The 24,730-nt window shown below is 41.4% G+C and overlaps 1 protein-coding gene across 1 annotated transcript in view; it reads left to right on the top strand.

Annotated features, from left to right (window-relative positions):
- kcnq1.2 (potassium voltage-gated channel, KQT-like subfamily, member 1.2) overlaps window positions 1-24,730 on the top strand; it is a 567,343-nt gene that overhangs the window by 488,777 nt on the left and 53,836 nt on the right. The gene's annotated exons all lie outside the window — the stretch shown is intronic.

The following is a 24,730-nucleotide window of genomic DNA, read 5'->3' on the forward strand; positions in this document are numbered from 1 at the left end:
TGCGATAACACATCTGCTATTACATTCTTACGACCCGCAACATGTATGATTTGTAAGTCTGTAACCAAAGACTCCAGTGAAATAGTCTCATATTACTGTCTTTAAAATGTTCCAATAATGTAAGAGGATTTTGATCCATGTACACAACCATCTCTGACAAATTGTTGGTGATATAAACATTAAAATGATGTAAGGCCAGTACCAAGTAGAGTATTTTCTCTGGTGAGTGTTGAGTTACTTTGTAAAGTAACCAACTGGCAGTTCTATTCCATCATCCTCTTCCTGTAGAAGTGCAGCTCCAACTCCTATGCCACTTGCATCGATGGCAATTTTGAAAGGTTTCAATAAGTTTGATGTGGCTAAAAATAGTGCAATGGTTAATATCACTTTTAAATTGTCAAATGCCTCCTGGCACTGTTCTGTCCACCGAAATTTTGTGTTCTTCTTCAGCAATTCTATTAGCGGTGCCACTACGCTGCTGAAGTTTGGAACAAATTTATGATAGTCTGCTTAGTCCAAAAAGTCGAAGAATTTCTTTCTCCAAGGTTGGTCATGAAAATTCCTCCATGGCCTTCATCTTTGCATTCCTTAGGGTCAACCTTCCATGACCAATGAAAGGTCCCAAGAACGTCACCTCTGCTTTCGCAAATTCAGTTTTAAGTTTATTACCAGTTTTGCTTCTCTTAATTGGCCAAAGAGCTCTGCCAACTGTACCATGTGATCTTTCTAGGACCCACTAAAGATCACTACATCACCCAAACATACTGTACAGTTTGTAAACCCAGCCACAACTCTGTTTGTGAGTCTTTGGAATGTGGTGGGTATGTTCTTCATTCCAAAGGGTATCACTTTGAATTGATATTGCCCAATTGGCTGTTACAACACAGAAATTTCTTTCACCTTCTCTGATAAAGGTACCTGCCAATAATCACGCAGTAAGTCCAACTTTGTGATGTAACTGGCTTGTCCCACTTTCTCGATACAGTCCTCCAGTCTCAGTATTAAGTCTGAGTCCAACTTCATTATGGCTTTGACTTCCTATAATCCACGCAAAATTGTGGAGTCATGTCGGGTTTGGGAACTAAGACGATTGGCAAACTCCACTTGCTCTGACTCAGTTCGATATCTTCTTTGAGCATGGCCTCCACCTCCTTCTGGACCTGTCTGGCTTTGAAAGGATTAAGCCAATAGGCGTGTTGTTTATTCGGAACAGTATACCCTATGTCTACCTCATGCACAATAGCATTTGTCCTCCCCATCTTATTCCTACATGTGTCTTCATACTGCTGTAACAAACCTTTCAATTGTGTTGTTTGCTCCTGAGACAGACAGTTTACTAACCTGTCCCACTCCTCAAGGACTTCCTCATCGTTTAACATATTTTGAGACACATCAAATTCCACAACATCTGGATTTGATTCCACACTCTGTGGGGCAATAACTGACACCTGTTTCTCCAGTGCTTTTTCTCTGTCATCTTTACCAGATAGGAAGAACGATAGCGGGTATGTCATGTAAACATGTTCACATATTGTCTTTACCAGATAGTTCACCTGACTCAATTTTTTTTCTGAATTGGATAGGGACCACGAAACTTGGCTTTGAAGGGATCTCTTATCACTGGTAACAGTATTAACACGTTATCCCCATGGGAAGACGTCAGAGTCTCAAAGTTTTAATCTGCTACCTGCTTCATTCTATACTGTGCCTCCTTCAGGTGCTGTTTAGCTAACTCACCTGCTCAACTCACTGCACGGGCGGCATGGTGGCACAGTGGTTAGCACTGCTGCCTCACAGCGCCAGAGACCTGGGTTCAATTCCTGCCTCAGGCAACTGTCTATATGGAGTTTGCATGTTCTCCCTGTGTCTGCTGTGCACCGGTTTCCTCCCACAGTCCAAAAATGTGCAGGTTAGGTGAATTGGTCATGCTAAATTGCCCATAGTGTTAGGTGTAGGAGAATGGGTCTGGATGGGTTGCTCTTCTGAGGGTTGTGTGGACTTGTTGGGCCGAAGTGCCTGTTTCCACACTGTAAGTAATCTAATTTAATCTCTCCTTCACCTCTCATACATAATCCAACTGTGAGATCTCCAACTTTGGTCCTGTCAATTTCTCTTTAATTAATTTCTTAATTTCTTTCACTTCATGTCCAAATATTAACTCAAGGGAAGTGAACTGAGTAGATTTGTTTGAGGCATCTCTAATAGCAAACAATACGAATAGGATACCTAATCTGAATCATTCAGGTAATCCTGATAGTATGTTGTCAACATGGTCTTCAAGGTCTGATGCCACCTTTCTAATCTCCCTGGGATTCAGGGTGATACACACTTGATTTAAAGTGCTCTAAACCTAAGGTATCCATTACTTTCTTAAAGAGGCTAACAGTAAAATTTGAGCTTTGGTCTGACTGAATCTCTCTGGGTAGCCCATACTGCATGAAGAAAGCTGCTAATCCTCTACCACCCTTTTTGCCTTAATGCTCCGTAATGGAATTGCCTCTGGAAATTTAGTAGACACATCCACTATGGTTAGCAAGTACTGGTTCCCACTTTTAGTTCTCAGAAGGGACCAGCACAATCAATTGGGAATTGGCAACAAAGGTCCTGATTTTATTCCCACCTGTGGCTTACCTACCTACGTATGACACGTGCGACAAACATTAACCACATCCTTGTGCATTCCAGGCCAATAGAAATGTTTTTTGTGCCTTAGCCTATGTCTTCTGTACCTCTAGGTGAACTCCTTCAGGTGGTTCACGTGCTACCCGTAACACGTCCTGTCTGGTGTATTTTGGCCCATTTCTCCTCTGCACTAACCTGCCTTGCTCTCTATTTTCATCTGAGGATTCTATCTTTCAGATAATAACCCTCAGACATATTTTCTGTCTCCTTTTCAGAGTACACATCAATATATATATATATCTTTTATTGTCTTGTGATGCTGTTGCATGTCTCTAAGCCTTTCAGGACTAAACACTTCTATCTATGCCTCTACCTGTTCAGGTTTTTCCTGCACCATTACATCAAACAGGGTGTCTGTTAACTGAACCTCAACTTTCTCTTTAGTTTTTGCTTCCTGCTATGACTTATGATAGTGGGAACCTTGTTACTACACAGTCTGTAAAAATACTAGGATATTTTTCTTTAACTCTTCAGTTTTCTGGTCTTACTTGGGCTTTTTCCATAACAAAGGGTGTCACTCCCACCTTGGACCCATCTAAATTGTTCTCAAGAACAAACTGGAAATGACACTCTCTCAATGACTCCCCAGTCCTGAGTTAGCACTCCAACCTGATCTTGCACTGCGGAACACTAAATTTCTGTCCATCTATCCCACAAATTACCACTCTCTCAGGTAACCGATCAAGAAGAGTGCAAATTTGTTCATCTCTGACTATTAGAGACTGGTTAGATCCTGTAGTCACAAAATTATAACTTCTTGCCTTTCTTCCCCTGTTCTTTCTGAGTAAACTTTACCCACAGAGGTGAATTCATTATAGAGATCAGGCACTAACTCTATACTCATAGTCATACCTTGCCTAGGTTATGCACTCTTCTGCAGTTCCTCGACTTTTCTTGGGGTTTCCTTTCCTACTTTCACTAATGCTACTGGCTTAGCTTCTTTTACCACATCTTTTCCCACAGTGCCTTTCTTTAACAACCAGCACTATGACTTTTTGTGACCCACTTTCTGGCAGTGAAAACACCTTTTCCATGTGCTCTTCTGAAACCACCAGCACTGTAATTGTCCGTGTCCCACTCCATTACAGTGAGAACACCTGAGACCTTTCCCCTCCTTTCCACACTCCTGGGCTTCTTTAATCTGTGGTAAACACTTAACAGTGTTCTCTGCTCTTTGCTTCATAGTGAAGAATCTCCCCTTCTCCCAACTTCTATCCCTCACAGGATGAAATTCTGGCTGAAAGCTTGTCTTATGCACCAAGGTGTACTCATCTGCTAACTTTGCTGCTCTTCTCACTTTCTGAACTTTCTGTTCACCCACGTGAATTCTTATCATTTCTGGAAGTGAGTTTTTCAACTCATCCAGCAAAGTAATCTCTCTTAGAGCCTCATAGGTTTTACCTATTTTTAAGGCCTGCACCCATCTATCAAAATGCCAATGTTTAATTCTTTAGAATTTACCATAAGTCTGACCTGGTTCCCCTTTTATGTTTCTAAACCGCTGTCTATACACTTCTGGTACCAATTCATAAACACTTAAAATAGCCTGTTTAACCTCTTCATAATCTCTTGATTTGTCATCTGACAGTGCGGTAAATACCTCACTAGTCCTGACTACCAGTTTAGTCTGAACTAGCATTACCCACAAATCCTCTGACCACTCCATCTGCCTAGCCAATTTTTCAAATGAAATAAAGAAGTCTTCAACACTTTTCTCATCAAAGTGTGGCAGAGTTTTGACATATTTGTAGATATCACTATCCTGTTCACAAATCACAAATCACTTAATCTCCATCCTGTTAACTTGACTGTGCTGACTAAGTTGCAACTTCTCATGTTCAAATTCTTTCTCTTTTTCTTTTTATCCCTCTCTCTCTTTGCTCAGCTAAGAACCTTGTCTCTCTTTTCCTCTCTCTCTTTCTCTTTCTCTCTACCTCTCTCTTTCCTCTCTCTCTTTGTTTATCTTCTAACTCCATTTTCCACAATTGTAATTTTAGTTTTTCTAACTCTACTGCCCTTGTCTGTTTCTCTGACACATCTAAGTGTTTGAATAATCCCCTTACAATTTCTGCATTACTTTTGTCCTTGGTTAAACCCAATTCTAACCTCTTTGTTAATTTTAAGAGTATAGTCTTTTCTTTCTAAACTTCCTTGGCAAATGTGGGAATCATCCTTAATCCCCAGACCCTCTTTAAAAGTTTTAACAGCCAATTCTCTCACTTTTAATTTAACCAACTGCAAGGAACCGAAATTAAACAAATTGTCTCACCGACATTGTATTTAAAGACTAGGACACTAACCGGCAAGTGTTTATATCTACTAGGCATTTTTTGTACTCCCAAATCTATTCAAATCTGTTCAAACCTCAGACTGGATCTGTCTAAACCTGTTCAAATCACAGACATGAGCCCCCAAACTGCTACGATACAGGGTAAACCCTTCTGCTAATTTGAACCATACCCACAGAAAAGCTCACCTCGCCTCGTAATCTGTTCAAGTATGAGTGACCAAGAACTACAAAAGTCCTCCTATGTAAAGAAAAAAAATTAACTATTTATTCTTTAACCTTGAGAAACACAAAAACAATAAACAACAACTATCTACACGGTAATCCTCCTTTGTCTGATCAATTTATCTACCTCCCACTCAACAATATATTTATCCGATAAAAACTCCTGATTTAGTTTAACAAAAAAAAATTAAAATTTCAAACCAGCCAGTTGTTGCTTTTTTCTTGGTATCTTCATCTGTACTTTCCTGGGTCTTTTCTTCAGTTTTCTGCTTCTCAAATTTCATATGAAAAGGTACCTTTCAGAGAGATGCTCTGCATTTTCATTGGTGCTCTTTGCTGCTCTGGCTAACTGTTCAAAATACCCGATTATTTATATCCCAAAAGATCGAACTGTCTCATTGGTTTGGTGTCATCAAAGCATTAAAATCCAAAATTCGATTGGATTTTGGTATCTTAAGACAGAATTTAAATTGATTGGCTAAATTCATATTTGTTATATATCATAGCAATGTAGCTCCAGCTATTTGTTTCACAACCAAATGTTGCATTTTAAAATTTTTCAGCACACTCTGTGCTTCTCTAGGTCTGTGCCAGCTTCCATTCTCTCTTAAAGGTACAGTACACACATACAGTACATAACAATGCAGAGGTTGATTTGGCAGTAATGTAAATAATCATAATATGAAATCTATTGATCAACAAATACAAGAATAAGAACTGGTCTTAGTGGAATGATTATTTAATCTAGTAAGGCCCTTCTCATGCCACCTGTGGAAGTTATTGCATTCAATGTTTGATTAGATCAGCCAAATACTGGGAATTACAGCTTACGTACTTGGCATTACAACACAGATGATAACAAGTAATAAATGGCTATTTTGATTCCTTGCTATAAACATAACAATTTCTTTGTTATAAACTTAATGATAAAAAAGGGGCATATACTACAACAGCGAGGAGGTAATGTAGAACTTTTATAAAACACTTGTTAGACATCAGCTGGAGTATTGTGTACACTTCTGGACACCACATTATAGGAAGGATGTGAAGGCATTAGAGAGGTTACAGAAGTGGTTTACAAAATGATTCCAGGAATGAGGAACTTTACTTACAAGCATAGATTGGAGAGCTTGTATTGTTCTCCTTGGAGAGAAGGCTGAGAAGAGATTTGATAGAAGTTTTCAAAATTATGAGTATTCTAGACAGAGTAATTAGGAAAACGCTGTTCCCACTTGTACAACAGTAAAGAACAAGAGAGATGGATTTAAAGTGATGTGCAAATGAAGCAAGTGTGATTTGAGAAAACTGTTTTGCATTGTGAATAGTTAGAGTATGGAATACACTGCCTGCAAGTGTGGTAGAGGCAGGTTCAATTGAGGCATTTATTGTCCTGGGTTTTCATTGAGAACATGGTGGTGAGCTGCCTGCTGGAACTGCTGCAAGCCATTTGCTGTAGGTACACCTACAATGGCTTTCAGGAATTCCAGGATTTTCACCCAGCAATACCAAAAAGACAGCACTATAGTTCCAAATCCAGATGGTAAGTGACATGGAGAGGAAATTGCAGTTAGTGGTGTTCCCATATATTTGCTGTCTTTACCTTCTAGATTATAATGGTCTTGAGTTTGAAATGTGCTGTCTGCGGAGCCTTTTTGAATTTCTGCAGTGTGCGTTGTGGATGGTTCTCACTGCTGCTATTGGTTGTCAGTAGTGGACGGAGTAGATGTGATCCCAGTCTAATATGTTCCTTTGTCCTGGATAGTGTCAAACTTCTTGAGCTTTGTTAGAACTGAACTCATCCAGACAATTGAGGATTATTCCATCACAGTCCTTGAAAGGGAGGTGAATTACTCACTGCAGTATTCCTAGTCTATGACCTGAATTTCTGGTCAATGGTGAAATCAGGATGTTTATAAAGGGGGATTCAATGATGGTAATGCACTGGCAATTATTATCCAACCTTCCCTGGATTCAGGGTGTTGCAGACGATTGAAGAATTGCAACCATTATGCCCTTGTTCAAAAAAGGAAGTAAAGATCTTCCCAACATTTACAGACCAATTCTGTAAATCCTGAAGAAGGGCTCATGCCAGAAACATCGATTCTCCTGCTCCTTGGATGCTGCCTGACCTTCTTCGCTTTTCCAGCAACACATTTTCAGCTCTAATCTCCAGCATCTGCAGTCCTCACTTTCTCCTTATAGAAACAATAATCAGGATAAAATAGTCCTTTGAGAAAATGTGTATTGATTCAGAAGAGTTGGCATGGATTTGTTGTCTAATTTGCTGCTTTTTTGAAGAGTAAAAGAAAGGCTAGATGAAGAAAAGGCCATTGATGCAGTGTAGATGGATTTCCAGAAGGCATTCAATATACTACCATTCCAAAAGATTTATGAGTAAAGTTCTAGATCATCAAGTTAAAGGGCCAGTAGCAACAGGGATACAAAATTGGTTGAGGGATAAGAAAGAGTAATGATTAAAAGGAAGTTTGTGGAGTTCCTTGGGATATTTGCTTCTCCTGATATAAATGATCTAGATCTTGGTATGTAAAGGACATTTCAAAGTTTGAGAATTATACAAATTTGAGAGAATTGTCAACTGGGAGGACAGTGCAGAACTTCAAAAGCACGCTCAAAATGTCCTAGCAGAAAATTCCACTAATACATCAATCTCACTAACGCAAGCATGGGCCATTGTAAGAAATGTGGCAGAATCATGCAAAAAGGTCTACTGAGGCCTATCTCAATATCAGGAATAACTCACTGCATTTTTTAACTACATTCTAGGTGTCAAAGTGAGTTTCTTGCTCAGCACATGTGTTGTCTATTAAGGGGGATTATTAGCTGCAGGTCTCACATCATTATTCTGCAGCTTTCTAATGCACTACCAATTTGAAGCAAAATAGATTTTGACAATTCTCAACATGGAGACTAGGTATCTTGTTGGTTGCTCCAAAGGACCTCCAAGTTGGATACCAGGTACCAACATCTGAGGGCAAACTCCCTGGGCATCAGCTATGTGCACTCCATGTCCATGAACATTGGCATTCAACAAAGGGCAGCCTATAAGCACAAAGAACACCTCCAATCTACTTACATTATCTTTCTGAATTTCAAAGCTGCTCCTTGCGTTGCAGCAGTAACTATAATTATAATGTTGCAGCAAGGAAATTTTGTACTCGGGAACATGCACCCAGCTAATGGATGTACCAGGTTGTACTTCTGAGCTGTTCACCTCCTCTCATAGTAGTCACTCACTTTGAATTTACCTGAATACTCACAACAACCCAGCTTTGCCTTGCTTTTTTGCACCTACCCCTCAACTAGAGAAACCAGGCTCATAATTTTGTGTGCCATTTAGCATTGATACAAAGCCAGGAAGCTTGACATGGTTGATAGCAGATCTCAGTCAAGTCAAGAAGGACAGCCTTTGATCAGGAGGTTCTGCCACAAGTCAAGGGCAGTCCCTGATATCGGTACAGGAACTTGGATGTGGTCAGTCAGCCATTCAGAACAGTGTGTGTCAGGATCGCCTCCTCATAAAAGAGAAGGAGCTGAATGTCAGACAGCATATCACCCATCTTGACTCTTTCTGCCATTTTGTGGGCTGTTTTACTTCTGAAATGAAGAAGAAACACGTGTTAAAGTAGATAAATCTGAGTGTTACAGTTGTAACTCTTGGTGCAGGTGAAGAGGTATCCTAAGTAGAAGAGTAAACAGCATAAATGATATTCATAGTTAGTGCAGTTGGGTATTCGGTTGCATTAGTGCAACTGAGGAAAGATGTCACAAACAGCAGTGAGAGTGATAGAGCATGAGTGTTACTGGGAGATGGATGCAAGTGGAGACAGAATAAGTGTGAGGTATCAGAGACAAGGTCATGGCATTTATGTTAGTGGTGGAATGGACCACTGAGACTGCACTTAGCAGCGCTGCAACTTCAAACCAGGCTGGCATGGCATGGTCTGGTGTCTTGGCCACTGCTGACAATCCTGGGGAAGCAGGACATCCTACCTCTACATTATCTCTCATACCAGTACTTCCAGGTGCCTGCCTGCAATGCGGAGCACCAATTTTCTCTTGTCTGTCATGTCTATAGCAAATGTCAGGAAGTGTACATGGCAGCTAGTAGTGCTTGTCTTGTTGCAAAGTGGATCGTTAAAGATGCAATGATAATGGGGATGATGTAAGTCCATTACAGCATATCTCAGCAGTGACATGTTTGACGGGTTACAGTGTAAGGTAGAATTGGGTTAGAATTGAGCAAGATGGGTGCCATAGAGACAGGTAGCTAGTTAATGAGGCAAGAGATGACGCTAGACCTTGTACAGAAAAACCCTCCATGAAATTCAATGAAAATGACACTTAACCAAAATAAAAACAAGATTCACCTCATATCTGAGTGAAATGCTGTGATTTATTTAATCTATAAAAAGTTTCAGACTTAGTCCAGTTTAAATGAAGCACACAGTGCTGGCAAGTTATGTACAAATTATTGATTATATTTCTGCCATAACAGCTGGTACAGCAATAAAAGCTCTGAGAAGTCTATTTTCTGTGGTGGTATTAACGGGTAAACATAGGCTGTAGTTCTATTATTCATAACTGAGTGGAGATTTAGCTATATGGTTTATTTACTTACACAGATTTTCACAACATTACAATACAGGTTCCCAGTAAAACCCTGACTTCAGTCAAAGTTTTTAAGTCAGCTGGTGTTTTCTGGAGAGCAGAGGTTAGATAGAAAGAGCTAATAGTTTTGAGTAGGGCTAATTAAGTCATTATGAATACATTGAGTAGTTATTTCATTTTCAATGAGTGTTAACTATTCAACAAAAATTGTAATGCTGATCACTGTAATGTTTTTCATTACTTTTATCTACCAAAAGGCAGCACACATTTAACCAATTATAACATTCTACAGCTAATCTCAAAACCAATATCTGTATTAGCCTGCAGATTTTCCACACCCAAGCACTAATTAAACTGCAGAGCTGAACGAAACCACAGCAGTATGCATTGGCATGGCAATAGATAATGGTTGAAGGCTTGGAAAAGGAAGGTTTGGCTGCTTCCCAAGTATCTGCAATTAAATGTCACTGAATTATGATAGCACAGAAGGCAGAAATTATGCTTGTCATGTCTGCATGGCAGTTCAAATGAGCAACTGGTAATAATCTAAGTCCCTTCAATATTCTAAGATTGAAGCAGATTATTTTACCAAATAATTTCAAGAGTCTTAAGTGCAGATTTTAAAAAAAATATATTTTATTGAAAAATAGATTTGAGTATTACAACAAATACCAAAACAATACAATTCAAAACAATACAAAAAAAACACCAAAAAAAGTTAAAAACTCAAACCGCCCTCATATACAAATGTAGAAATATATACAAAAGTAAATTTTAAAACCCCAATTAACTAAATAAATAATAACTAACAAACTAATAATTAATAATAATATAGCTCAGCAAAACGAAACACTAACTCTCGAATATTGAGAGCATTAACCTTCACATACATTTGCAGTTCCCCCTCTCTGGATATTGGACTCGTAAAGAACATTCATTACGGCTATATAAAAGCTCTTATTTGTGTGGCAGACAAATCTGTGTCCTGATATTACAAAAAGGGCCACCATGTCTTATAGAAATTCTCAGTTTTGTGGTGTACCATACTTGTAAGAAAATCCAAGGGGATATGCTCCATAACAATCTTACATCAATCCATCAGTACCAGGGGATTTTCGGACACCCAACCTAACAAGATATTCTTTCTTACACAGAAAATGAGGTGTTGAAATTTTTTTCTTATGCACATCACAGGGAATACACTGGGCAGGCCAAGAAGAGAGATCGAGTCCTTCTCCGCCCCTACACCCCTACCCCCAAAATCCCCTCCATTGCACCCGCCATAGTGCTCCAGTATGTTTGAAGCCTACCACAGAACCAGAGACAATGGGTAAGAGTGCCCATACCAACCTTGCACTTGGGGCATGTTGAAGATATTCCAGTTTAAACTTTGACAAATGATCCGGAGCCAAGTGGACCCTGTGGAGAATCTTAATCTGTAAAGCATGGGTCCTATTGCCAATTGATTGCTTTCTTGTGCTTTCCCAAATACCTTCCCATGCCTCTGAGGCGATCTCAATTCCCAGCTCTCTCTCCCACACCCTGCAAAGTCAATTGAACTCATCTGAGCACACCCCCCCAACTGATGATATAAAGTGCTGACAGAAAGTGTACTCTTAGCACTAAACACCCTCCTCTCTATGTCAGATTTGTAGGAATCAATCAAAAGTGACGTCTTTTTTTCAATAAGATCCCTAACTTGAAAGAAACAAAAGAGGACCCTGCTAGATAGCTTGTACTTCAGCGCTAACTGATCAAAAGACCTCATTGTGTTTCCCTCAATTAAATCACCCATGCAAGACACACCTCTAGCCACCCAATGTTTGAATCCTGAATCCATCATCCCCAGTTGAAAACCCAGCACACCCACCATAGATGTAAGAAAAGATGTTTTGCCAATATTGCCTTCCATCTGCCGAATTGCCCTCCATACTTTAATAGTATTGATAACTATTGGGTTATTGCAATATTCCTTAACTGTCGTCATTTTGTCCAAAAACAGCAAACTAGTAAGGGCACTTTCCCTGAGAGGTTTCGATATCAAACCATATTGAAAAACGATCCCCACAAGCCCACTCACTCATGTAATATAGAAGCAAGCTTAGTTGATAGTTTTTAATATCCAGGAGATTCACTAACTCAGTCTGTGAGACAATTGCAGTTAAGCTAATTTAATAAGGGGCTGAATAAAAGAGCTGAACCAGCCATTCAGTCTCCTGAACATTTGTTATCGAGAATAAGGGGGAGCATCCGTATAGGGTACAACAAACAGGGAAGAATATTCATTTTAGTAAGAGCTATCTGACCTAACCATGAGACAGGAAGCGCCTCCCATCTTTGAAGGTCTTGTTTGATTTTGTCAAATAATTGAACAAAATTAGCTTTGATCAAGAACTGGAGTGATGAATAAGCTCAAATACATAAAACCCTCTGTGACCACTTAAAATGGTCACCCTTTAAGATTCACCCTCAAGACCTAGCACCTTCGTAAGACCACCCATAGGCGTAGCCACTGAATTTAAAAATTAATCTTGTACCCCGAAAAGGTGTCAAATGAGCTGATGCATTATATCAGGTGAGGCACCAAAACTGCTGGATTTGACAAAAAAGAATGAGGACATTGTCCGCATACAACAAAATCTTAGGTAGTTTTGACCCCACTTGTGGAGCCGATAAATTGGGATCCCTACGAATGGCCTCTGCCAACGGTTCAATCACCAGTGTAAAAAGCAATGGACGAAAGGGGACAGCCCTATCGGCTGCCTCTAAAAATGCTAAAATTGCTTGATCATACGTCATAGTGAGAGGTCACTGTAGAGAACCTTTACCCATCTTGTAATGGTTTCACCCAAGCCAAAACCGCTCCAGAGTATAAAAGCGGTAAGGCCACTCAACTCGGCCAATGCCTTCTCTGCATCTAGACAAATTATCAATCCCTGTATTGACTGTTGTTGACACACTTGAATTACATTAAGCAGCCTCCTAACATTATTGGAGGATCTGTGGCCCGCCTGGTCCTCTAAACAATAGAAGGTAACAAGGTTTCCAGCCTTAACGCAAGAGTCTTAGAAAGGATTTTAAAGTCAACATTTAAGAATGAAATGGGCCTGTAAGAAGCACAGTCCTCCGGGACCTTCCTTTTTTTAAGAATAAGGAAAATATTGGCCTCTCTTAGAGATGGCAGGTGACGATCATGACTGTATGAGTCTTTGAACATGTTCAGCATTGGGCCTGACAATATGCTTATAAATTCCTTATAAAATTCACTGGAAGTCCATCAGGACTGAGCACCTTTCCACTCTGAAGCTGCTTCACATCTTCCTGCACCACTTGCTCTGATAAGGGGGCATTGAGAAAAGACTCTTGTTCGAGGGTCACACCTGGGAGCTTCAGATTCTTGAAAAAAGACTCCACCTTGGCCTATTCCTCCTCACAACCTTTAGATCAGTACAATTCAGAGTAAAATCTCTGGACTGCCGCATTAATCTTTTTGGAATCACATGTTAGGTTCCCAGAACTTTCCCTAATCGACGTAATAGATTGAGGGGCACTCCTTTTCCTGGCGAGATACACTAGGTACTTTGACACCATGCTCATACAACCTTTGTTTTGCGAAAGTACGCTCCTTCTTTGCTGTCTGCGTGACAACCCTAACTCCACACAGATCCACTAACTGTTTAGTTTGTACAGAGGGTATCGGGGGGCCTTTGAGCAACCTGTCTCCTGTGGGATCTGTGAGACAATTAAAATTTCCTCCTATGATGATATTCTGGAACTTGAGACTGATCAATTTAGAGAATGCATCTACCAGAAATTTGAGGGGATGGGCCAGAGGGCAGTAAACATTTAAAACACCATATTCTTCCCCATTTATCAGGGCTTTGAGGATTAAAAACCTCCTGCATGTGTCTTTAACACACTCTAGAACTTAAATGGGAGATTTCATCCTAACTAATATAGCCACTTCCCTACTTCTGGTATTAAATGATGAAAAGTAAACCCATCAAAGTCATTCTGCTGTAGTTTCAAATGCTCCCTATCATCCAAGTGTGTCTCCTGTAATAAAGCAATATCCACCTTTTTCTTTCTAAGACTCAAGAGTACCTTTTTCCTCTTAATTGGTAAATGACTCCCCTTGATGTTCCAGGTACATGATTTAATCAAGTCATTAGCCATAACCTTCTGCAGTAATATTTAGATTCCAGAGAGGAGGAACTCGAACTACAAACCACTGAGCTTTAGTTTTGCAAGATCTGTCGAATATAAAAATGACATAAACTAAAACGACAATTAACAAACCTACAAAGCTATCAACGACTAGGTACAACAAAACCAAAAAAACAAACCAACGTATAAAGAGCCAATGGCACTGAATAGGGGAACTCACCCTCTGCCTAAAAGGGCTATCTACACATCCCACAACCCATTTTCCCGTCCTGCAGCCAATACTGCATTATACCCAAAATGGGTATAAACTGTAAGTAGGCATCTAGCCAATCCAACCATTTTCTCTCCTCCTAGCTAGAGCCACACCATAAACATAAGCAGAAAAGAAAGAAAATACACCAGCAAATAACAATGAGAACAAAGAAATTTTGATAGAAAAAAAGGTAAGAGCCTGACCCATCCTTTAGTATAACAACTTAGAAATTGAAAGTACACATCCCAACCGCCCTTGTGCATAGTTTGGACCAGATTATTACCAATTAAAAAAAGGATAAGAAAGACCCAATTGGACTTCCTCTTTTTTTAAAGAAAAGTAGAGACATACCCAAACAAGAGTTTAGATTAGAGTGGCGCTGGATAAGCACAGCAAGTCAGGCAGCATCTGAGGAGCAGAAAAATCGACGTTTCGGGCAATGGCCCTTCATCAGGGTCCAGCACCACTGTAATCTAGACTCTGATTTCCAGCATCTGCAGTCCTCACTTTTGCCTATACCCTAACAAGACTACTATTTGAACATACTAAATTGTTCAGATTAAGTTAATTTGTCCACAAAGTCTCTTGCCTTCTCCGACGTGTCAAAGAGATGGACAGATCCGTCTAAGATGATCCAAAGCAACACTGGATATCTCAGAGAGTACTGGATCCGAAGCTCCCTCAGTCTTTTTTTAATGCCCTCATAGGATTTTCTTTTCCGGATCACTGCCGCTGAGAAATCCTGGAAGAACATGATCATAAACTAGGGTCTTTGGATCCTTCCCCTGGATTTTGGAAGCTTCCACAATTCTCTTCTTATCTCTATAGTGATGAAACTGCACCAAGACAGGATAAAGATGTTGGTCCAGACCTGACCTCTGCACCGTGACCCGGTGAGCCCACTCAATCTTCAAGCTTCTCATTCCAGCCTCCAAGTTAAGGAATTTTGGCAACCAGTCCTCAATAAATTCCATCAGCCACTCACCTTCCTTACCCTCCGGCATACCAATGACCTGAATATTTTTTTTTCCAGCCCCAGTTCTTGAGGTCATCAACCAAGTCAAGCAAATTATGGACCTGTGTCTCCAGGGCCTGGATCCTATCCTTAGAGGAACTGGTATCAGCATCCATCACTGTGACCCTGTGTTCTACCTCACTTATCCTTTTCTCCAGGTCTCCCAGCTGCTGTTTGTGTTTCTGCAGCATGGTAGAGATCGGGGCGAGCTTCTCCTCTATCTGGACAGTGAAAACTGAGGTAAGTTGCTCTCTGATAGTTTCCTGGGACTCCAAACCTTTCGAGAGTCCAAGGATATCGCGCCAGTCCAGGTGGGGTAGGTCAGGACTTTGTCCCACTTGCAATGCGGTGCAGAACTCTGCAACACAATCTTTCTAGTTCGCAGCCATCTTGAATTCCCGTAAGTGCAGATTTAATGATCAAAAATTGAGCCAACATTGTGAGTTAACACCCCAGGAGAAAGTGAGGACTGCAGATGCTGGAGACCAGAGTTGAAAAATGTGGTGCTGGAAAAACACAGCAGGCCAGGCAGCATCCGAGGAGCAGGAGAATCGACATTTCGGGCATAAGTTAACACCCCAGAAAGGATTCCAAGGTAGTACTGTGCCAACCAACAAGAAATATCAGATTTCTTTTACATTGTAAGTCACATAGATAATAAATTACTCAAATTCCAAAATGGTTTGCTTCAGACAAATAACTTGTTTTACACATATCAAAAATGGCAGTGGTGCCAAAAGTCTCTGGTCTTAATCTACCCCCCCCCAGCTCTGCGCTACTCTCTCAGCCTTGAGGTCCCCATAGCTGTGTCTGGCAGTCTCCCATATTAGCAACCTTTTGAGCTTATGTACGTGTTACAATTCTTTTTAACCTGACAACCTTTCTTAAATAAGAATAAAATGAATTATATAATTAATCTTACTTAATCTGCCTAACCAAATTCCTTACTTCTTTCTAATGTATTTTCTTACTGCATTTAAAGACCTTATTAACTTTCCCCAAACAAGTTAATGTGGAGTTAACCTATGCCATATCCAATATTTTCCCATTACCTTGATTGAATATGCATCTACCAAATTCACAGGCTGTGCACTCCAGATCCTAATTACTCACTGAGTGAAAAGGTTGTTCCACAGGCTTATTTTGTCAACTACCTTCAGTCTGCATTCTCTCATTCTTGATCCTTCCAAAAGTCCGAACAGTTTGTCCCTATCTACTCCATCATGCTTCTCTATCTCCTCTGATTTGACTTCATAACATTGAATGCTTCTCTCAGCTTACATTCTTACCGACTCTAATGTTTTTGCATCTTTCCTAAAGTACAGCACACAAGATTGAATGCAGTACTCCAGTTGAGGTTGAACCAATGCTTTATACAGGTTTAACAGAGCTTCTTTGCTCTTCCACTGTATATTCTATATATAAATGAAGACTCCAAACTCATTCAAGAAATGAAGCACATATGTTTATATTAAGTACTAACGTAAGCCTTAGTCAATGTGTTTGCAGCATTTTAATCTGGAGTACAATAGATTTTTTTTCCCTTTCCAAGAAACCCTGCCTATTGTTGTCTCCACTCTGGTAGCAAAAGAGGGTTTATCATTGTTCATGGGGATTAAGATGATAGGTAACAAGATTCTGACACACATATAAATAACAATAATGTAGAAAAAGACAATATGATTTCAGCTCAAGAAATGCGGGATATAATATATTTATTGATCAGACTGGCTAGTCAGATATAATGAGCAAAAAGTTCTTAATTCTAGTAATGCTGCACTTTGCTTGCGTTCCATTCGATCATCAAGATCAAAATTAAAAATCACACAACACCAGGTTATAGTCCAACAGGTTTAATTGGAAGCACTAGTTTTCGGAGCACTGCTCCTTCATCAGGTGGTTGTGGAGGACACAATTGTAAGACACAGAATTTATAGCAAAAGTTTACAGTGTGATGTAACTGAAATTATACATTGATTGTTTGTTAAGTCTCTCATCTGTTAGAATGACCATGATAGTTTCACTTCTTTCATATGTAAATCACAAACTTTTTTTAAAAGTTACACTCTCAGGCTAACTTTTAACAATTGGTGTCAGCCCAGACCAAGATGTTGAAGGTGTTAGAGTTTCCCAGGTTGTCTCCTGATCCATAAAACTTCCAGCAATACATGAACACAGCAAGTGAACAGTAAATGTAATAGTATTTTGAATCCTCAGCAATGACCTCTCTTTTTCCAATTAACTGATTGCTGGGTGTTAATTCTAGCGTGAGCCACCAAAATTCTGTGCTGCCTTGATAATAAATTCAAGCAGACAATTTAAGCAGCTGAGCAAAGCCAGAGAAGACAAATCATGGGCAGAATTTTACCATTTTCAGTTTGTAATGATTGGAGTCATTGACCATGAGATTTTAAGATTGGGGGTAGTTAACCTTGGCCAATTAGGAAAACCTCGGCTGACCAAGCCCCACTGTAGAATCCTGGTTGGAGAACTGGCAGGAGCTGGAGGCCAAAGTCTTGGCTTGCCTAAGCCGCTGGACAGACTGCTCCAAGTGCTATCTTACAAAAGTCGAGTGCTGGTTATAAACCAGCTAGTGACTGCCATGCTGTGGTACCGGCTGGTCCCTTTGGTCCCTCCTCCTGGTTTTGTTGCTGACATTCAGAGAACATTGGTTCACTTCTTCTGGGACAAAAAGATGCACTGTGGTCATGGCACAGGTGCTGAGTCTCACTATTGAGGAGGGCAGCCACACTGGCGACTTTCCACCTTCAGACCTTGCAGCGATACCTTTACGTTGAGCCTTCTCCTAGGCGATATATTATTTTCCACCAGGTACATAACCTCAACTATGACACGCAGCTTCTGTTCATCACCCATGACAGTTTGGAGGTCACTCTCAGGACGCTGCCTGTATTTTACCAGGACCTGATCACTGTCTGGAACTTGGTCGAATCACATAGCACCTACCCTCTGGCAGGAGTAGCAGCTATCGTCAGGGAGCCATTGCTCAGGAATCTACACCTCCATACTCATGTGTTCAAGTGGCTGTCAGAGGGGAGGGCTGTGGCTGCAAGAGTGACCAGTGTCGGGGACGTGCTGGGTGGCGGTGGTCTGGGCTGGACACTGCAGCAGGATATAATGAGCAGGGCAGTGGTAGACGTCTGGTTCATGACCACTGCCATTCGATGCCTTAAAACGGCAGTGCACAGACCTGACATGATGCACCAGTTGGAGGATGCCCAGGTGTGCAGCAGAATCCCATCTACACTTACCCCTGCCCGAATGGAATTTCACATTGGCCCCAAGATCCCATACCTCCCGCAGGAAACTGTACCCTACAACCTGAGCTGCCTCCGGAGTTTTAGTTTTGCCCCCTTTAGGGACATAAAATGGCAGGCTCTGTACAGACTGCTGCTGTACACCATCTACCTCTTTTCCCTCATCCACCGCCGGTACACTCCTTGGCGTGCCCATTTGCCACTGGGCAGTGGGATCCCCAGTGGAGATTCTCTACGAGGGAGACCCCCCCCCCCCCCCCCCCCCCCTCCCTTTCTCTCGGGGATCTGGGTTGGAGGCTGCTGCACGTGGCAGTCCCCTGCAACTACAGGTTGCAGTGGTTCACGGACTCCCAGCCCAACTGCTTGTTCTGTGGTGCTGTGGAGTCCGTGGACCATGTATATATTTGTTGTGGATGTTTGCATTCCCTTTTTAGTTTTCTTAAAAACTTTCTACTCTGTGTTTGGCTGCACTTCAGCCCCGTGCTCCTGATCTTTGGGCACCCAGTGCGGGGGTGGGAGGGGGGATGGAATTAAGTTGGAGGACCTCCTCGTGGGTCTGTTCCTGGGCCTGGCCAAACTGGCCATAAACAGGTAGCGGACCGTGGCAGGGGTTGTTAGGGCCGATTGCCTGCCCCTCTCTGTGGTTACATTCGAGCCCGGGTGTCTCTGCATACAATGTAACCTGGCAGAAACAGACAAGACATAGGTATCCCTGAACTCCAAAGTAAATTGTTGAAACACTGAAATGTGTTGGTCAAAGAGCAAGCATAATGTGGTGAAGCTGTCAGTTTGATGCCAATTTGCATGGATGATTTTTGAGGAAGATGATGGCTATGTAGCATTCAGGGACATTACTGTGAATAAATAGCAGGATGATAACTGGAACAAGCTTTCAGCAAGCTGCAGCCAGCAGGTATCTGCTGACTTACATGTCTGGAATTTGTGCTGTGTAGTTTTCAGAGGAGGAGATTGAAATTGGAAGTGGCATACAGATAAGGTGAATTGGGCTCATAATGAGATTTAAAGACATTGAAATAAGGTCATCATGATTCAATTGCAAGATTCTGAAGTTATCATTTAAGGCTTGAGGGGAAAATTGCAAATATTTTTCACAATGTTGAGTTTCTAATTTTTTTCATTTTCTCCATATTTTCTCATGTTTCCATTGCTTACTGGATCCATACTAGGGAGGGGAAAGTTCTAGGATTAGTGGTGCTGGAAGAGCACAGCAGTTCAGGCAGCATCCAAGTAGCTTCAAAATCAACGTTTCGGGCAAAAGCCCTTCATCAGGAATAAAGGCAGTGAGCCTGAAGCGTGGAGAGATAAACTAGAGGAGGGTGGGGGTGGGGAGAAAGTAACATAGAGTACAATGGATGAGTGGGGGAGGGGATGAAGGTGATAGGTCAAGGAGGAGAGGTTGGAGTGAATAGGTGGAAAAGAAGATAGGCAGGTAGGACAAGTCCGGACAAGTTATGGGGACAGTTACTGAGCTGGAAATTTAGAACTAGGGTGAAGTGGGGGAAGGGGAAATGAGGAAACTGCTGAAGTCCACATTGATGCCCTGGGGTTGAAGTGTTCCGAGGCGGAAGATGAGGCATTCTTCCTCCAGGTGTCTGGTGGTGAGGGAGCAGCGGTGAAGGAGGCCCAGGACCTCCATGTCCTCGGCAGAGTGGGAGGGGGAGTTGAAATGTTGGGCCACGGGGCGGTGTGGTTGATTGGTGCGGGTGTCCCGGAGATGTTCCCTAAAGCGCTCTGCTAGGAGGCGCCCAGTCTCCCCAATGTAGATGAGACCGCATCGGGAGCAACGGATACAATTAATGATATTAGTGGATGTGCAAGTAAAACTTTGATGGATGTGGAAGGCTCCTTTAGGGCCTTGGATAGAGGTGAGGGAGGAGGTGTGGGCGCAGGTTTTACAGTTCCTGCCGTGGCAGGGGAAAGTGCCAGGATTGGAGGGTGGGTTGTTTGGGCGCGTGGACCTGACCAGGTAGTCGCGGAGGGAACGGTCTTTGCAGAAGGCGGAAAGGGGTGGGGAGTGAAATATATCCCTGGTGGTGGGGTTTGTTTGGAGGTGGCGGAAATGTTGGCGGATGATTTGGTTTATGCGAAAGTTGGTAGGGTGGAAGGTGAACACCAGGGGCATTCTGTCCTTGTTACGGTTGGAGGGGTGGGGTCTGAGAGCGGAGGTGCGGGATGTAGACGCGATGCGTTGGAGGGCATCTTTAACCACGTGCAAAGGGAAATTGCGGTCTCTAAAGAAGGAGGCCATCTGGTGTGAGACTGGGCGCCTCCTAGTAGAGCGCTTAAGGGAACATCTCCGGGACACCCGCACCAATCAACCACACCGCCCCGTGGCCCAACATTTCAACTCCCCCTCCCACTCTGCCGAGGACATGGAGGTCCTGGGCCTCCTTCACCGCTGCTCCCTCACCACCAGACGCCTGGAGGAAGAATGCCTCATCTTCCGCCTCGGAACACTTCAACCCCAGGGCATCAATGTGGACTTCAGCAGTTTCCTCATTTCCCCTTCCCCCACCTCACCCTAGTTCTAAATTTCCAGCTCAGTAACTGCCCCCATGACTTGTCCGGACTTGTCCTACCTGCCTATCTTCTTTTCCACCTATCCACTTCACCCTTTCCTCCTTGACCTATCACCTTCATCCCCTCCCCCACTCACCCATTGTACTCTATGTTACTTTCTCCCCACCCCCACCCTCCTCTAGTTTATCTCTCCACACTTCAGGCTCACTGCCTTTATTCCTGATGAAGGGCTTTTGCCCGAAACGTTGATTTTGAAGCTACTTGGATGCTGCCTGAACTGCTGTGCTCTTCCAGCACCACTAATCCTGAATCTGGTTTCCAGCATCTGCAGTCATTGTTTTTACCAGGGGAAAGTTCTACTCTACGGGCCCTGGAACATTCCTGTTTCCAGCCTGCCTTTGTAATCTCCACATCCCCAAACCCCACTCCCCACTTTAATATCACCACTCGATTTGATGTAGCCAGTTGACATTGTAGCTGCTTCAATGTTTCTGTGAATAGGAAATTAAAGTAAAAGACAAGCCCGTCTGACTTGAGTAGCTTGAAAACTGCTGCTGTCAGTTAGGGAACAATTTCACAACTTTGTGGCCACAGGGAACTATCACAAAAATAATGTATAACCTTTATTTCAAATGACAGGAGAGTTAAGATTACTAAATCACTGATTATTGTCTCAAATGCAAATTTCATGTGATAACGAGAAATATTTTTGCATGTCGTTTCATATGTAACCTCTGGTATATTTGAAGTACGGTTAATGATGCATCACAGCACATAAATATTATAAATATATGAATGGTTACTTGGAAGGATTCCAGTAATGAATTGCTAGCCATTCACAAGTGAGATGAGATTCCCATAATATCAATGTAGCATTTGACTAAGAGTGGCATTAAGGAATCCTGTAAAATCAATGAGATTGAGAGAAATCTTTCTACAATGCAAAAGAAAATTGCTACAGTTAGAAACGTAGAAGTCAGACATTCAGCCCCTCAAACATATTCTGCCTTTCTCTATCATGGCTCATCATTTACCTCAACATCATTTTCCCATGCTATCCCCACATCCCTTGATATAATCAGTATCTAGAAATCTAGTCATTATCATACTAAATTACAGAGCTTCCTCAGAGGTGGAGAATTCCAAAGATTCACTCCTCTCTCAGGAAAGAAATTCCTCCTTATCTCAGTTCTAATTAGCTTGCTCATTATTCTAAGTTCTCACCCTTAGTTTTAGCCCCACAGTCAGAGGAAACATCCTCTGTGCATCCATCCTGTCTAGCCTTTTAAGATTTTTACATTTTAATGAGATCACCTCTTCTAAACTCTAGACAAGTCACCTCAATCTTTCCTCATTGAACAAGAGACCAATTATCTCAACCTCAGGACATCACTGCATGAGTTCTTCAAGGTCAATGTTCTAGGCTTAAATATAATCTGAGAGTGCTGGAAAATTTCAGCAGATTTGGCAGTATTTGTGGAGATGCTGCTGGGTCTAACAAAGCATTTATAACCTGCCCTTTTCTTTCAATTTGCATTAGAAACTCAAATCCTCTGAGGAATTCACTATATGTCAGGCTTTGTTCACTGTGAACTGCATGCATGCATTGCAGTCAAGCTGTTTGTTAATAAACACACCCAGAAGCATGGAGGTAGGGAACCACTGAGGTTAATGGTGTCTGAAGTGTTAACGCAGGTGCAAGGTCAGGTCACAATCCAAGCTGATTAAAATCAGATGTGGCTGCATCTCATCTTTGTGGAAAATAGTACACATGTCAACAGAACATGTAATGTTTATTTGCTTTAACACTGAGGTTCTGCAATAAATATATTTTACACAACTACTTATTAGTCCAGTGATGATAGGTTAGTACTGTAGTTCATTGTGAATGTGAATCTGTGATAAGTGTTGTTTGAACATGTGTGTGTTCATGATCTCACAATGCATTTGGAATTCAATTTTAGAATACTTTGTAATCTTACTGAATTATGCAATTATATTGAATATAAAATAAACAATCTGACAAACGTCACTTTTGCATATTATAATTTAATGTTGACAGTTCAATCATCCAGAGAGGCTGCTATTTTTATGCAGGAGGACCCACTTCTGATCTTCTTTTGCCATGTATAGTCTGCTCTGTGTGGTCACTTCCCTTGCATTCTTTCTGCAACATGGACCATATCATCTGCTTGATCTAATGTGCCGACTTATAATGCAGATACACCCCTAATTTTATTTTTGAGCTAAAATATTGAGGCTAACCATCAGTACAAATATAGAATTAAATATTTGTTTATTGGCTGAAAAATAGGGTCAACTTACATGTGAAGAAGAGAATTAAGCATGTATTTTAGTGTGAATAAATTTGATTTACCTAATCACTGTTTTAACTCATATGCCACAATCTATAATAGACAACTTTTAAAAAGAAATATTTACCTTAAAAATCTGTGGGATTTTATGTCATAAAGGAGAAATTTCAAATTTCACAGATATAAAATTATCTTTTGGGGGCTGTTGAGTAATGAGTATTTATGAACTCTATATAGTATTAAAAACATAATGAGTAATTATGAACTTCGTACAGCATGAAAAAACCTAGCTCACAACATTTGATGAGGTGCAACTTTTACAAGGGCTATCACAGAAAGACTAAAAGTGTAAGATTGAACATTCTTACCAGCTCAGCAATGTTCAATTTATTGCAACTGGAGGAGGTTGGAACAGCACACCCTCCAAAGAAATTTGGAACCTCCAACAGTAACTTTTAAAACTTAATTTCAGCATTATTCTGTTTACGTGTGCACATCAAGAGTTGCTGCCAGTTTCAGAGAAGTAATGATGACAAATGATGCAAAATAATTGGTGGTTTTAACTCTAAAGAAGTGTAATGATAATTGCATTCAATTTCATTTCGAGTCATAGAGTCATAGAGATGTACAGCATGGAAACAACCGTCCATGCCGACCAGATATCCCAACCAAATCTAGACCCACCTGCCAGCACCTGGCCCATATCCCTTCCTATTCATATACCCATCCAAATGCCTTTTAAATGTTGCAATTGTACCAGCCTCCACCACTTTCCCTGGCAGCTCATTCCATACATGTACCACCGTCTGTGTGAAAAAGTTGTCCCTTAGGTCTCTTTTATATCTTTGCCCTCTTATCCTAAACCTATGCCCTCTAGTTCTGGACTCCCTGACCCCAGGGAAAAGACTTTGTCTGTTTATCCTATCCATATTTGTTGTGGTTCTGTTCGCCGAGCTGGGAATTTGTGTTGCAGACGTTTCATCCCCTGTCTAGGTGACATCCTCAGTGCTTGGGAGCCTCCTGTGAAGCGCTTCTGTGATGTTTCCTCCGGCATTTATAGTGATTTGTATCTGCCGCTTCTGGTTGTCAGTTCCAGCTGTCCGCTGCAGTGGCCAGAATATTGGGTCCAAGTCGATGTGCTTATTGATTGAATCTGTGGATGAATGCCATGCCTCTAGGAATTCGCTGGCTGTTCTCTGTTTGGCTTGTCCTATAATAGTAGTGTTGTCCCAGTCGAATTCATGTTGCTTGTCATCTGAGTGTGTGGCAACTGAGGATAGCTGGTCGTGTCGTTTCGTGGCTAGTTGGTGTTCACGGATGTCGATCGTTAGCTGTCTT

This window comes from Chiloscyllium punctatum, chromosome 32, assembly GCF_047496795.1.
Source record: "Chiloscyllium punctatum isolate Juve2018m chromosome 32, sChiPun1.3, whole genome shotgun sequence".
Lineage (NCBI taxonomy): Eukaryota > Metazoa > Chordata > Chondrichthyes > Orectolobiformes > Hemiscylliidae > Chiloscyllium > Chiloscyllium punctatum.